General features: G+C 38.4%; 1 pseudogene; it reads left to right on the top strand.

Moving 5' to 3' along the window:
* The first annotated feature begins 2,166 nt into the window (after positions 1 to 2,166).
* Positions 2,167 to 14,508, top strand: LOC119890915 (annotated as a pseudogene).
* The last annotated feature ends 912 nt before the right edge of the window (positions 14,509 to 15,420 follow it).

The raw sequence follows: 15,420 nt of genomic DNA, 5'->3' as shown, positions 1-15,420 counted from the left end.
CATTATAAAAATCCAAATTCTGACCTAAAATCCAAATGTCATCAAAGCTAAGACCAGGCTGCAGGACTGCTGCTGGAGCACAGAAGCAGGACAGATGCATGATGGGGGATTTTGTTTGTTGGCTACTGCTGCAGATTACCTTTTGTGTCTAATCACTGGAACACACTGGCACAACCTGGGAAAAAGCCAAACTGCTGGATTATTCAGAGTGTCCTGTTTCACAGCCAAACACTTAAGATTGTTCGTGAGAGACGAGTTTGCGAGTGAGCAACTGCTAGGGACAACGGTGACATTTTCATGAAGTAGATAGTCTGTGCTTTTTGTTGTGAGGTGATGTGTTCCTTTGTTCAATGTCAAACATGTTCTGTGTTGTAATAGAGATATTTAGTATCACTCTACTTTTTCTACAAAAGTAGACGCCCAGGAGATGAACAATGAGGGTAAACACTGTATTTAGAATCCATACAGTTCTATGTACAAGATGACTTGAAATCCATTACTGTGCCACTTTACCGAAAGGGAGATAAATAATTTTGACTTCATTTCTCCACGAGGTTAAGAAGAGTTCAGGGACTGTTTCACTTTTATCATGAGTTACGCCAGACAATTCATTTTTGATGGACCAAACCAGCTTATCAACTCACCCTGTGTGCTGTTAGTTAGATCAGTGTCACGGAATATTTCATAACTGAAAGAGGTCACTTCCCTAACTTGGAGAGCAGGGAAAGGTGTATTTATCCTTCTAGAAAATCAGTTCACACAAACATAAGGAAACCGGTGAAAGGCCCATTCACACCTTTAAGAACTGTGACGTTGCTAATAATATGTAACCCCCCCCCCCCCCCCCCCCCCCCCCAAAAAAAAAATTTAAAGCAAGAATTCACTTTAAAGTCCCCCACCATATGCCAGGTCTATGTTGTGAGATATTTTGTGTAATGCTGCATACATATTGTTGTAGACACTTGAAGGAAACTGTCTGTGGGGTGAAGGGGGGAAAGGCTATATTGATATTCATTCACATTGATGAGTTTTTTTTGTTGATAAAATGCTTAAAATAATCAAATTAAACATAACAAGTCTGAAGTTTTCGGTGTTGTAAATATTGTTGGGTGGTTCTCTTTCACAGTGTCTTCTGTGGTGGTTTAGAGAACCAGAAGAGTCATTCAGTTTTCCAGTATTACTGTAGCTTGCTGCATTTAAAAAAAAAAAAAAAAAAAAGGAATTGGAAAAGATTGACTGTAGTGTTAAGTCAGACTCTTCACTTCATTATTACAGTAAAACAACATATTCAGTAAATAAAATGAACATTTTCAAAAGTCATTCTTACTTTAAGTCATTGCAAATAATAGGCTACTGTATAAATTGCACTGTTATGGAAATTACCATTGCAGACCCTGAGTTACTGTTTTAAAGAGAGCTTTAATTGATCAAATGAATAAAAACAAGGTACACAGTTTTGAACTTAACACTAACATGAGTGTCATAACTAAACCTACAGCTTGTTGCTGTGGTTCACCGAGGCCACTAGAGGGAGCTCTTGATATACACAAGTGCATTCTCAGCTGATCAGGAGCTTATGAATGGAATCTGGCTTGTAGCTACACAAATGTTTCATGTGAAAACCTTTTATCTCCAAGGTTGGTCGATCCTATCTAAAATCCACAGATCCAAAATGCTGTTCCTCTAAATTCCTAAAACTCGGGAAGTCTTCTTGGACACAGCTTTTAGAGTCATAACAGTCAATATAATTAAATTATACTTTTTTAACTATGGGAGGTGCAAAAATTATGTGTTTCTAGATGTGTTTTTTTCACATATAAGTGATGTGTAATGCAAATGAAACTCCTAAAGGTGCTGGTTGGTCTCATTTGTTGTGTAAATGCTTTTAGAGGCACTGCAGGGACAGTGTGTCCAGGATATTAAAAATGTACGTTTGAGGCAAGTTTAATCTAATCTGCACTAACAAGCTACACTGGAACTGGCGTTTACATGGGCTACAGTTGGTCAATAATCAACCCCACCCCACCTGTAGGCCTATTTACCTGTTTTTAACCAATCTATTTAGGCTACTGAATTATTAATGATATGACGCTACAAATTGCGCTACTGTGTGTGAATGTAGCCTGTGGTTTGATGTCCGGCTGTGGGACTCACCCGCGTGTAAAAATGTTTCCACTCTACGCGCCGCGCTGCCGTCACAGCGACGCTCCCTCCCGGCAGAGGTCGTGCACGTCTTCACGTGTAGCCTACATCACAGGTAGGCTACAAACACAGGTACATGTGTCAATGACCAAGTAATCGAGTTTTTGCCCCCCGCTCAGCAAAATCTAGTTGGGTTAACCGGGTTTCTTTTAATCATTCGCCTCCGATTAAGGAAACCGGGTTTCTGGTTTACATTAAGAAATCAGGTTACAGAAGAAAGCTGACAACAGCAGCAGAGTGACAGTGCCATGACATGACCCCATTACACCAAGAGCAGGACAATGCATACTTAACAGATGTGTATTCATTAAGTAGCTACTTGATTTATTTTGTTTTACTGTTCTTTCAGTAGCCTATATTTCCCATTCCATGCGTCATTCTGGACATTTACAGTACAGAGACAGATTTAACCTAAATTAATTTTCTGGAACTTAATATGGATTTTTTTTTTTTAGCTCCACCGTCAGCCTGGGGTAGAATAAACACATGAACTTGCTGTTTTCACTTGAAGATGAAATGAAGCCAAGTTGTTTTGCATCAAGCCTACATATATTTTAACAGGTCTCTAGTGGAGTGAGAGGGTAAGGTTATATCTTTAATTTGCAGTATATGGAACCTAGTAGACCTTTAGAGTCCGTATGTCCGCGTGGTTTACAGGTGGTGTCAAACTGACCTAAATTCTTCTGTTACATTAAATTGTTTTCCTCGGGATGCAGGCTAATCCCCTGTAGGCTACCACAAAGGAACACGTCCTGCAGGGAGCCAGAGTGGCATTCTTCTGTCATGAAATGAGTAACCTTAACCTTTACCCGGAGGAGAGCCGTGGGGCTGAGCACACTGACAGAAAGGTCCCTAACAGGGCGACCAGGCAAGATACAAAGCCACAAATTAGTCGCACATAGAGTATATGGAGCACTGTCCCCTTTTAACCAAACAGACCCGCTGACAACAACAGCAACCTAAAGTGTATATTCATATTGTTTTACAGGCTACTTGAAAATAAAGCTGTGAAGGCAAGAAAGTATCCTACAGAAACTAACGTTACACCATAGTATATTTGTATATACACTCCACAGAAGTATAACACAACAGACATAAAGTGATAGCTATATAAATAGATTTTAATCTAAAATAAAACAAACCTTCTTGTGTGCAGGTCATTCAAAGAACTCAGACCTAGAAAAGGCTAGGGGACAAAATTCTATTGTAGGCAACTTATCTGTAATAGCTTTATGTTTTAATGGTAGTTTTTCAGTCCATATCATATCGTTACTGCTATTATATATATATATAAATATCTATGATGCTACCCCACTAAAAGTTTATTACAGTGTATGTTTTGTTGTGTTTCCTGTCCACTTACGATGTTTCCGGGTTGGTAAAGTGCACGGGGACACAGTACTTTCGCCGCAGACTTGGCTTGAAATGGGTTACGAGCCAACCGTCGCCACGTGATCGTCGAGTTATAATATATAGGTCAACACGTTTCTTGCTGGCACGTGCAGTCTTCCCTCTTACGTAAAGTCTCGTGCAAAGGTCTCGAATTACACTATGTAGGTGAGGGCCGAAGATCGTCAGCGTCCGAAGTGATGTATCACTTTGAGTTGTTTTTTTTTTAACTTGGGTAAATGAGGACACCATTAGAACATTTATAAACTATGTACTTTTTATAATGTGATTGTTATGTTTGAGAAATACATGACAATGAAAACCATGAAATTGCCACCAACTATTAAACGTTTTGTCACAGAACCAGGGGCCTTTGTTAAACAGTTTGGAAGTTAAATGTTTGCCCAACATTGTGACTCTGACATTATGTCAAATGTAGCCTATACTATGTCACTAGCCTATGTCTAATGTATATTTATGTGGCCACCCCTGATGCTCCCCATATCAGAGCTGAATATGGTATTTTAGATAACTTGGCATCATTAAGGAAGTCCATGTAGCCCACAGAGACAAACACCTTAAGTGAACTAGAAACAATGTTATGTCTTTGGTTAAGCACAAAACATAGATATACGTCTGCAGGTAAAACTGACCAACTGATTTGGTAGTGCAGGAACTTAAAAGTCCCCCTCCATTATATATCTTTATACCTCTATTTATTGTGGTTTTTATTGTATTTTTATCTATACATATATTTTATTTTTATTGTAGGCATTTGATGTGGACAGCAAATTAAGAATTTGAGTGTACAGGGAAACTTGAACATGTGAGAATAAACACTTTGAATCTTGAATCCAGTTTTAGGCTACTACACTTTCTAATGTAAACCAATCAGTTCAAATAAATGAATGCAGAAAATTACAAAATATGTTTATTCCCATATGATTCTTTGTATGCCTCAGTTTACCCATGAGTGTGATTATGCTGATCATGAAGCAAGAAATAAGAACAGAGTGATGCCTCTTCCTTATCGGCGCTGTTTTGGGGGAGCAGCAAAGTCTGATCGGTGACGCGCGCATGGCACTTTTTCAGGTCACCAAAACTAGCGTAGCACCCGACGAATCAATATCTCGCTGTCCCGTCACGGCTGGGCTGGTGCTGTCTGATGTGAATCTAAAATAATTTATATCAGCGTTGTCATAACATACGTTTCCTACACCGTCCACTTTTAGACAATTAACATCGTGGGCAGCATCATGATTTACAGGCTCTGCGACGGGAAATGCAGATTGGTAGAACATTTTGTCCACTGCAACCAAAATGCGAGACACTCGTGTTTATAGCCCATTTTTTATGAAATCAAATGAAAACGCACAAAACAAAACAAAATAAAATTTTCTTAGTTGATAATTTTTAGCCTACAGCTCCGTAAATGTCATCAAGCATCAAGTTAAATGTTACAGGCGTTTTGGCTTTATTTTCCGATGAAAGGGACGCTGATTCATGAGTGAGACGAGCTGAAATGAATGGGCAGCAGCCGTCCTAGTAAAACGCCGACAAGGAAACAAGGGCATGAATGAACCAAAAGGAGACAAGAGTTTTCCGTGTTTCCTAAAGGACGTGTGTGTTCCGCTCTCACCTATCCCTCACGTTTCTACCCCCCCCAACCCGCCTCCTTTGTAAAAAAAATGCCTACGGGAGGAGGAGGGTGAGGGAAAAAAAGAAGTCAATTATACAACGCCCCAGCTCCGCAGCTCCCTCCTCTCCTTTGCGTTACTACTACAGCTGGTGGCTCCACATGCGCCGCGGCGCTCCGTAGCCTTCACCGGGCACACCGGCTCGAGTCTGTAGGCATGTCGGCCGGTGGCTCTGATGGGACGGCGGACAGGCCAGCAGGTAGGTGCTCAGGGACAGGCTGCTTGTGGACGACAGTAGTTAGCCTACTGTGTTGACAGTGTGGAATTTCGCTCGGTAACGTTACTTTTTATTATCAATGACCGACGAGACCAACACTGCGTTGCTTCTTTCCACCCCTTGGCTGAAAAAAGAAAAGACAAAGCAGAGGTAATACTTCCAGAAAGTACTTCTGAACTTCTTTAGTCCCTTCATGCGACTGATTAGGCTGTAGTTTTACCGTAGGCAGCGAGCCAGGTTGTAAAAAGTACGGTTTACTAGGTTTAATTCTACTTTATGGTGGCATTCAGATGTGACAGTAACAAGCTAACGCTTCCATTTAATGCTTGTGTCAGTAGCGACCAGCCTAACCGAACGGAACAAGCAGCCTTGGCTAATGTAAAGCGTTACTATCTGCAGCACCGGTGACCGGAGCAGCACCCACGTACCTGCCTACTAACCTATTGTACCTAAAATACCGATTGGCAGGCAGTGAACGGAGTCGCCGGTTGAAGCTTGTCCATTCACAATCATCCCGCACTACGTGCTCGTCTCCGGCGGGACGCGCGCGGAGGGGAGCTTTGTTTAGTTTCGGGGAAACCTCGCGGAACCACGTGACTGTGGCCATGGCGACGACGTTTCCCTAACAAAAATATATTTTTATTACGCTAACCCTTAGCCATATTGTTCGTATGACACGGCCTCCACCTTTCCCTAGGCCGCGTATATGTATTTATTCGCCTAACCTTCACCAAACTGCCCTCGGGGAGCTTAGCTTGTCACGTGGTTCCGCGAGGTTTGATCGGGGATTCTTTCTCGTTCCGCTCCTTTCAAAACTGGGTCAGTAGATCAGTAGAGCAGCGCTGCCTTCACTGTGCAGCAGAGGGAGGCAGTCGCTCCCTGCCGCTCCTGAACCACACCGAGAAGCACCACAGTAATGTCAGCTATGGACACCTTCTGGAGCCAGAGCCAGCTCAAAATCAAAATTCGATTAAACTCTAAAGTATCATTTATTTCCACAGTGCCATAAGTGTTTTAAATTTCTATTGCTATTGTTTAATACAACTGAAAATCATTATGAGGTGTTCCTCCATTCCAGGGACACACTAGAAAACCATCTTGAAATATTAAATTAATATTAGCCACTAATAAATTCACCAAATAGCCCATTAAAATATAGCAGGCTAGGCTATAAATGCATGAAGGTCCCCATAAATTCATTATTCCACACAAAAAACATCAAAGGAATAATTTATTTGCTATTTTAATGTAAACTCTCTATGAAGTGTGTTCTATTAATCTGACTAATATGGAACTAAGCTTTACAAGCCTTTAACGTAAAAGTGTGATGAAGTAATTAAAGTGTACAGTATTTCAGTGGGTTAGCAGAAATTATAATGGAAAACAGTAGCTTTTATATAAAAATGTACACATTTGAATTTAAGTAGCCTTTTAGTATCAAAATCCAATTAGGCCATATGTCCCTTAGCATGAAAGTAAAAAAAAAAAATTTCCAGTTCAGAGTGTTAAATTATTGTTGCATAACTGTGTAATATGTCTTATAGCTGGTCTATCTAACCAAAATGCTGTTGGTGGTTTATATGCTATTTTTCTTTTAAAAGAAATAAATACCTACTATGTGCTCTGTGTTATCTTGTTCCAAAAATGCCTGGCTAACTACCTGTATATTTTCCGTTCATACGAGGTGTCACCTCTGTTATTATTGTTCATTGTTCATTCATATTATTCCTGTGTACTGTAGAGTAGATGTAGCCCACTGCCCAAAAAAGTCAGTTAAAATTGCATGCGCTTTATTTGTAACAGTATATGCATTGTGTTTTTTTGTGAAGCGTGGCCGCTCAGTCAGCCAGAATTAACTTAGAACATACTGTACTGTAACCGTAGGATTTCAGGCTTGCCTGCCTTCTCTGCATCCATCCAAAACCACAAGCAGAGACACTGAGCTCTGGTATAAAGATACTATATAAATGGCTCAGGTGGCTCAGATCACACTGTAAAAGATCACAGTATACTGAGCTGAAGTGGAAAGACACCTAATTATTTAACTTGATTATATTCTACATGTGACTCAGTTAAGGCTAAAAAGGCAACAATGTCCTTCAAAGAACTTTTTCTATATGTAATATTTTCTCTGTTCCTGTATAAATAATAAAACAAAAAGACAGCTATAATACTGCTACTTCTAATATGAGTCACTGCTGCTACTACTGTTGATGCTACTACTACACCTACTGGTACTGCTTCCACCATGACTGCAGCTGCATTTACTAACTCATACGGCTTCTGCAGTACTCTAACCTACTGTTTCCCTACCACATCTGCTACTATTCCCAGCACCACTTTCTCAACTCAACATTCATGACCTTACAACATAAATATTTAAGGATCATAACAAAATAAAAACCACAAACTGACAAATATTAGGATCTCTAGAACACAAAGTCATTATTTTATCACAAGAAAAAAATCACGAGACTACTACAGTACTTCTACTATTACTACAGATAGCAACTAGAATGGGGGGCCAGATGGGGAACAGTTAAAGAAAAGTCTAGACAGAAGTTATGTGATATTGCATTTTGGAAGAGTTACAGATGAAAGTGCAGTGATTACAGAGCAAGCAACTCACTGTTTACATGTATAGGTACACATTAGTGGTCTGAACACACCATGGTCTGAGCTCTAATGGATTAATAAAATTGCAAAGGGTAGCAATCTATGTGCTGTTGATGAATCTGGAAACTGTGGCCTTGAAACAGCCTTTATTGAATACCAACAAAAGGAAGTGCTCTTCCTTGCTTGAGCTGGAAGGTTTTGCAAAATAGTTATGTGAATACAGACTATCCATCCTTTGATTGCAGCCGGGCTGGCTGTTTGACTCAGAGGTGATACATGTTAAATTATAATTTGAAAGGATTTGAGGATCAAGTTGATGAGATTTTGAAGTTATAACTGCAGGTCTATATGTTTGTCCTAATTAGTATGTCTGGATACTTGTCCAATCTTAAGTATAATTCTAAAGAATGGCATGCTGTTGTAGAAACCATATACAATCTGTACACTTTTGCTGATCTGGGTGTGGGACACATGGAGGACAGCAGCATTTATAAGCCGCAATGGAACATTTATTTTACTCGCATAGATGTTTTTATTTGAATTAGTTAACATTTAAACATCTGTTTAGTTTAAACTGTGACAGTAGGTCATTTTAAATGTGCCAAGGGTAAATTTTACTGACCCAGTGGCAATAAAAGAGGAGCTCAAAATTGAAATGCAATGTGATGAACATACAGTATTTGACAGACTCTTGAGCAGTTTAAAAGTAAGTTCAGTGCAGAGTTATTAAACACATGTTATGCTCAGCGTCTCTCTTGAATGGCAGAATCTAAATTTGTAAAAGCCCCCCCCCCCAAAAAAAAAGTAAAAGCATCCAAATAGTTAGCAATGCTAGCAAACTAGCTGGACACACAACCAGGTTGAATAAAAGAAATATACACCTCACCCGATTCAGATGGCTGTCCTAGTTTGTTCAGATAGATATGTGAAAGCTTCAGATTAGAAGCTGCTACATTTCTACGCTGTTAAACATAGAAAATGACAGGTAGGAAAGTATGATACGCACATTAAAACAAATAAAGACACAGGCCAAAATGCTCCAGGGTATTATGTGAAATGCTTAGGGGTTGTTGCCATGATTAAAGTCATTCACCACAACTCCAGTGTTTTTGAAAACTAGAAATTCTAGCAGTTTGTTTAACTCTAAAACACTGAACAGTAAACACCCTAAAAGAGGCATGTGCATGCATGTATTTAAATCAGCAATAAAACATGTAAACCACTAAAAATCCCAATAAATACTAAATATCCTGTACTAAATATTCTGAAAACGATACGCTGGTATTTGGTTGCAGAATTAAGTACATACAGATGTAACTCTCATACCCTCACAAATATTTAAACGTGTGTCACAGGCTGTTAGAGATAGGCGGATGCTTCACAATTTTCTTTCTTTGCTTTCGACTGTGATGTTTGTTGGGCAGATGTGACTCTGTATGGCATTTGTTGCATGTTATTGCTTTTCGTTGTAGTACTAGTATTTGGCTTTTTTTTATTGCTGAATTAGCTGTATATTGATTTGTGTTGTGTTTAATTATGGTATTGGTAAACTGATGTTCTTTTCCTAGTTTATATATATATATATATATATATATATATATATATATATATATATATATAATGTTTGTAATTAAAATTAGATTATCTATAATTTACTTTCCCCGACCAAATATAATTTATATAAGTTATTCAAGTGGGATGAAATGTACCATTTTTAAGAAAATGTACAAATGTATAAAGAGAGATGTAGGTCATATTGTGCATGCTCTTAGACTCTTGCTCAAACTGATTTTTTTTTTTTTTGTACATACCGAGTTTGTTACACTCCTGTGCATTTCCACTGTGCGTGGTGGTCTGTGTTTCTGTGTCTCAGTAATTTGGCGTGTCATCTGCTGCCCTGCAGGTTTGGCCTCTCGTCAGCACTCTTGTCACGACCAGAGCATTTGGCTCGAGTGTGACACAGAATGTGACCGTCTTTACGTGCTCTGAGCACCGCACAAAGCAGGCACTGTAGCTTCCTAGATGGCACATTTTAGCCAGTCAGCTGGCAGGGCTCACACAGCTACCTAGGGAAAAAACTTCTTGACTAATAAGGAAACAGGAAAAACTGTGTGACGTTGGAGGCGGCGTGTTGTGCAGCATCAGCTGTGGAGAGCTGTGGTGGGTGGAAGGGAGAGCTTGCAAGCGTTCGCTCCCACATTCCATTTTTGCGTCAGTGATGACCCACTAAACTCCTCTGGAGGGATTAAAAAAAAGGATGTCGATATCATTAAAGTCCACTCCACTGCTGAATGAACTGTAAAAGTTATGCTTATTTGTGAGGTTTGGTACCTGTGGACCTCTCAGATGCACTTCCCACAGATTTATTTTAAGGTGTTTTTTTTTTTTTACATAAAGCATCATTCATGTGTCACTGTGCAAAAGTTGACGATAAACAATAGAATTATATATTAAGCTTAAATAATATGGGTTAATTATGAAAACTCTACCATAATTTATTTACTTTTCCTAATTTAGTCCGAAAAGCAGGCGTATATGGGTCAGTCACAGTCAACAGTCACGTTGGAAAATCTTTCTTCACTTTAACAACATTTTCCTCCCCCAAATGGATGTCACAATTTAAAGTATGGGAGTCCTGAGAGGGAAGTAGGTCATTGTTACTGCATTATATAAGCGTTAGGTAAGACGATAGCCCAAACCTCATTTACTCTCACGTGCCTTTTAAACTGACAAACTCCGAGCATAGCTGGAGGTTTGGCGCCATTCAAAGGCAACTGTCAGCCAGTGCACAGAGAATTTGCCCAGAAACCGATAACTAGAGAACAGGACTGAGCCAAGGCATTTTAAGTGTGTGTGTGTGTGTGTGTGTGCGCGCGTGCATGAGAGAGCTGTTTTTCCACAGAACATTCCTGAGTGAGATATTACCCTTTTAAAAATAATTGCCACCCACAACTGTAAACACATTTATGTATCATCCTGATTATTGCTCACAAAAAAGTTGAGATTTATGAGGTAAAAAATTGTTTAAAAAATTGATGGATTATTTTCAGGTTGTAACAAGGCTGTGCTAAAATGACATTATTTTCATAGGTATGACCTAGAAACTAAACATAAGAATACACAAACACACAACATGGGCTACTTTATGATTATAATACCGATGTAGGCATGTGTCTGCTTTGTAGGACTTTTATGGAATCAAATAAAAGCCATAATAGTTTGTAGTAGGACTATGATCAATGCTACTTTAAAAAAAATAGAATTGTTAATAGTAAAAACATTTCATATACTGCCTAAATCAAAGAAATAGAAGGCTATAATAATTTTAATCTTATACCAATAGAATACCTAATTGTGAAATTTAACCATGACTGAATACTTTAAATACAATTGAATTTAATACACTGAAATATTTTACTTTGAAAAGCATATATATAAATTAATTAATTTTGTTTGATTTTTCCATCTTTCAAATTTCCAGAAGACCATCTCAAGTTTTGCAGTTTATAAAACATAGTCTAATTTTAAGTTCATTTTATGGGTGGTCACAAATTTAGAACATCCATGTGTCAAATATTCAAAAAACTACATTCATGTTTTCAATTTCAACAGGTCATTTTTGGATAAAGAAATCAGGGTTTTTTAAATCTGAATTAGTGAAATTGAGACATCAAAATTCAAGATTATAAATTAAAACTTCATTAAGGCCACAGAGTATAGTCCACACAAATTTAAACAGATGGTTTTCAAGGTAATACATCTCAATGCTATCAATTGAGTGGTTTTTAATAATATTAATGAATTATTATGACATTCATTTGCTTCCATAGACCTTGGCTTTCTTTATGTTTTAGGCACTCTATGAAACAGTCCTACACAGCTGTTTCTTTTAAATTATTTTTTACTGTTCACAATTTTCTTTCTATTAAATAAAGTAGCATTGAAAATACTTCTGTGATGACTTATAAATATGTATTAATACATAAGTCTAATAGGCTGCAACAATTCTGTGATTACTTATGAATATTAATAAAAATATCAAACAAATTCGGTGGAATAGAACTATATTAAGTTATAAATATTAATGAATATTTCAAACAATCAGTGTGCAACAATTTATTTAATTGTAATAACACATCTATTTTTTTCTAGATGCCACAATTGTGCATGCTGGATTAATCAAGAAATGACCACCACTGTGCGTCATTTGCATTGATGAAGATGATAATGAAATGTTTGTCAGTTTTTTCAACACAGGTGCCGGTGTAGTCTTTTTATATTGCCACCAATAAGCCTAATATATCTTACATAGCCTGAAGATGCATTTATTTATTTCTCACATTAGCATTCTGACTAAAATTGAAGTCATCTGTTTTTCACATTTTCATTTGCACATGTACTTAATAAGAACCAGTCATCAGCTTCATAATGAATTATTGTTATTCTCTGCTCAATATGTGCAACAGACCCAACAAACCATAGCGCCAGGCAAGACTTATTCATTCATTCTTGGAGATTTATTAATAGAGCACCTGACAAGCCAGCGCCATTTATATTTCTCAAGGTTGATGTATTTATTCTCTGTCTGATCACTGTGATGGTTGTTTTCATGTATCAGATCCTGCTGCAGAGGAAGAAGGCCCAAGCCACACAGGCTCCTCGCTGCCAGCTGTCGAGCTGCCGAGGAAACGAAAGGGAGATGTGGAGGAGAGGTCAGATACCCATGGACAGTAAGTGCAAGGAGTGCTATGTTTCGTGAAGAAAAACAAACATAGTATCATTTTACACTTTGTTCTCTAGAGTAAATATAGTTACTAAACAATACATATATTCTTCTTCTTATTTATTAAATGGCCCAATATGTCCATTCGATCTTATAGGCAAAGCCTCGACTTCCAAATGGTTGATGACCTCAGCAGGTACCCTTCTTGGCTTTGTTCACACACTGTCTTATTTGAGAGTACTGGTAAAGAATTTGATTTTTGATCCCTGTATTTGCAGATCTGAAGGAGAGGATCAGCAAGTCAAAATGAAATGCTTCAGGTAATTCTATTTTTATATCAAATTTGTGTGCCACCTGTGTCTTGAAAAGCCTATATAAAGGTATTTTAAAACCATATTAAGTGTCAACTGACACTCAAGCCCTTATTGATTAATAATTGAAAAATTGGATCATGAACTCTAGGTTTTCCCTTAAAGATAGAAAGAAGTAGAAAGTTCTGTGGTATTGACTGTTTGACTGATTTCTCACCGGCCTACAGGGAGCCTCACAGCCAGATTGAGAAGCGGCGCAGGGATAAAATGAACAACCTCATTGACGAGCTGTCTGCCATGATCCCTGCCTGTCAGCCATGGCTCGAAAACTTGACAAACTCACTGTCCTGCGGAAGGCTGTACAACACCTTAAGGCCCTCAAAGGTAACTCTTAACCCGCCTGGTAATTTAAAATGTCAGTAATGTCCATTCTGTTCAATCTAAAAGCTTGTGTCTCCTGTGCGTTTTCAGCTGGGACCAGCGCCTTTACAGACACCACCTACAAGCCTTCCATCCTGCCTCATGATGACCTCAGGAACCTTCTGCTCAGGGTAGGTGCTTGCATTTGACCCCAACTCTATCTGTCTATCTATCTGTCTGTCTGTCTATTAACATGTCTGTCTGTCTGTCTATCAACATGTCTATCTATCTATCTGTCTGTCTGTCTATTAACATGTCTGTCTGTCTGTCTATCAACATGTCTGTCTGTCTGTCTATCAACATGTCTATCTATCTATCTGTCTGTCTGTCTATTAACATGTCTGTCTGTCTGTCTGTCTATCAACATGTCTGTCTGTCTGTCTGTCTATCAACATGTCTATCTATCTATTAACATGTCTATCTATCTCTCTACCAGGCTGCAGATGGTTTCCTGTTAATTGTAAGTTGTGACCGGGCGAAAATCCTGTTCATCTCCGAGTCCGTCGCCAAGATCCTTAATTTTAGCCGGGTGTGTTGCACTTTTACATCACAGACTGATTTTGCTGATGTGCTATGAATATTACAGTTTTTTTTTGATCGTTTTGGTACAATTATCGCAAGTATGTGGTAAAATTTCACAACTTTTAGTACAAAACTCCAAACTCATCACACTTGTAACACCGCCAGTCTTTCATTCAAAACTTGCCATTGTGCATTCATTGGGATTGTAAACATCTCTCACCACACAAGCCATTGATTCAAAATCTAAGTTTCTAATGAAAAGTCATGAGAACATATAGTTTAATCACCAAAGACAACATAAGGATATCTTTTCAGTTTAGTAGTTTTAGCTATCAGTGAATCCAATGATAAACAATGCAAGATACATGTTTCAAATCGCCTTAGATGTGCAGAAAATAGTATGCTACAGTATTGTAAAGACAGATTACACAGCTTTCACATTAATCATACACTTCGTTACCCAACATTTACAGAATTTATCATTTACATCATATCTATCCTATTTGTAGGTCATGTCAAGATCAAGTTGTGACATCTTCTACAATCATTTGTCAAATGTATTTTTTTCCGCCAGATATATTATAACATAGGTATACTCAATCAAATCAATGTACAGTATATAAATAAAACAAATTACTGTAAAGCCAGCTTCATCAACAAAAATGTACTTGTGATGGTTCATCAGCATCAAGCACCATCACCCTCTAAAAAATATATTTCGGTTAGTTCTTTACAGCGGTTTTAGTAGGTGATGCATCAAATAGTAACAGTAATACAGTATATAGTGCTGTACCTGAACATATTCAGCCTCCGCTGTTTCACTCGGTTATTGTTTCTCTCAAAAGGCATTAGGTATTGTCTTCATAAGGAGGGCTACTGTTGGTATGCTTATGGATGCAACACTGGTAAAGGTGTCAATTCTCCTCAATTGGCTTCTATATTTCTGACAGCCGTATATCATTCCGTGCCTTCACCATTTCCACCACAACTCCTGCTGGTCGGACAGCACACGGCCACAGCCAAACTGTGGGTTTTTGTCAATTTTTATCATAGAAAGGAATATACAGTCGCTAGATCATACTGTAAGAATACTGTAACATGTTGAATGAATTTGAATTTGAAGATGAATTTACATGCATGGTTCACCACATGATCAACGATGATAGCCTGGACTCATTAGAAACTACAGTTCTGCCTCCTCTCTCTGATGACCACCCATTCAACAGGGCCTTTGGCCCCTGTCTGACCTCTATGTTGGGGCCTGTGCCCACCTCTCTGATGGATCCCTTGTCCACCAGCTCTTCCTCTTCCTTACTGTCTATT

Source organism: Micropterus salmoides, unplaced genomic scaffold (assembly GCF_014851395.1).
Source record: "Micropterus salmoides isolate LMB-PRFRI ecotype aquatic unplaced genomic scaffold, ASM1485139v1 Ms_hic_scaffold_620, whole genome shotgun sequence".
Lineage (NCBI taxonomy): Eukaryota > Metazoa > Chordata > Actinopteri > Centrarchiformes > Centrarchidae > Micropterus > Micropterus salmoides.
This window is presented reverse-complemented; position numbering and strand designations above follow the sequence as displayed.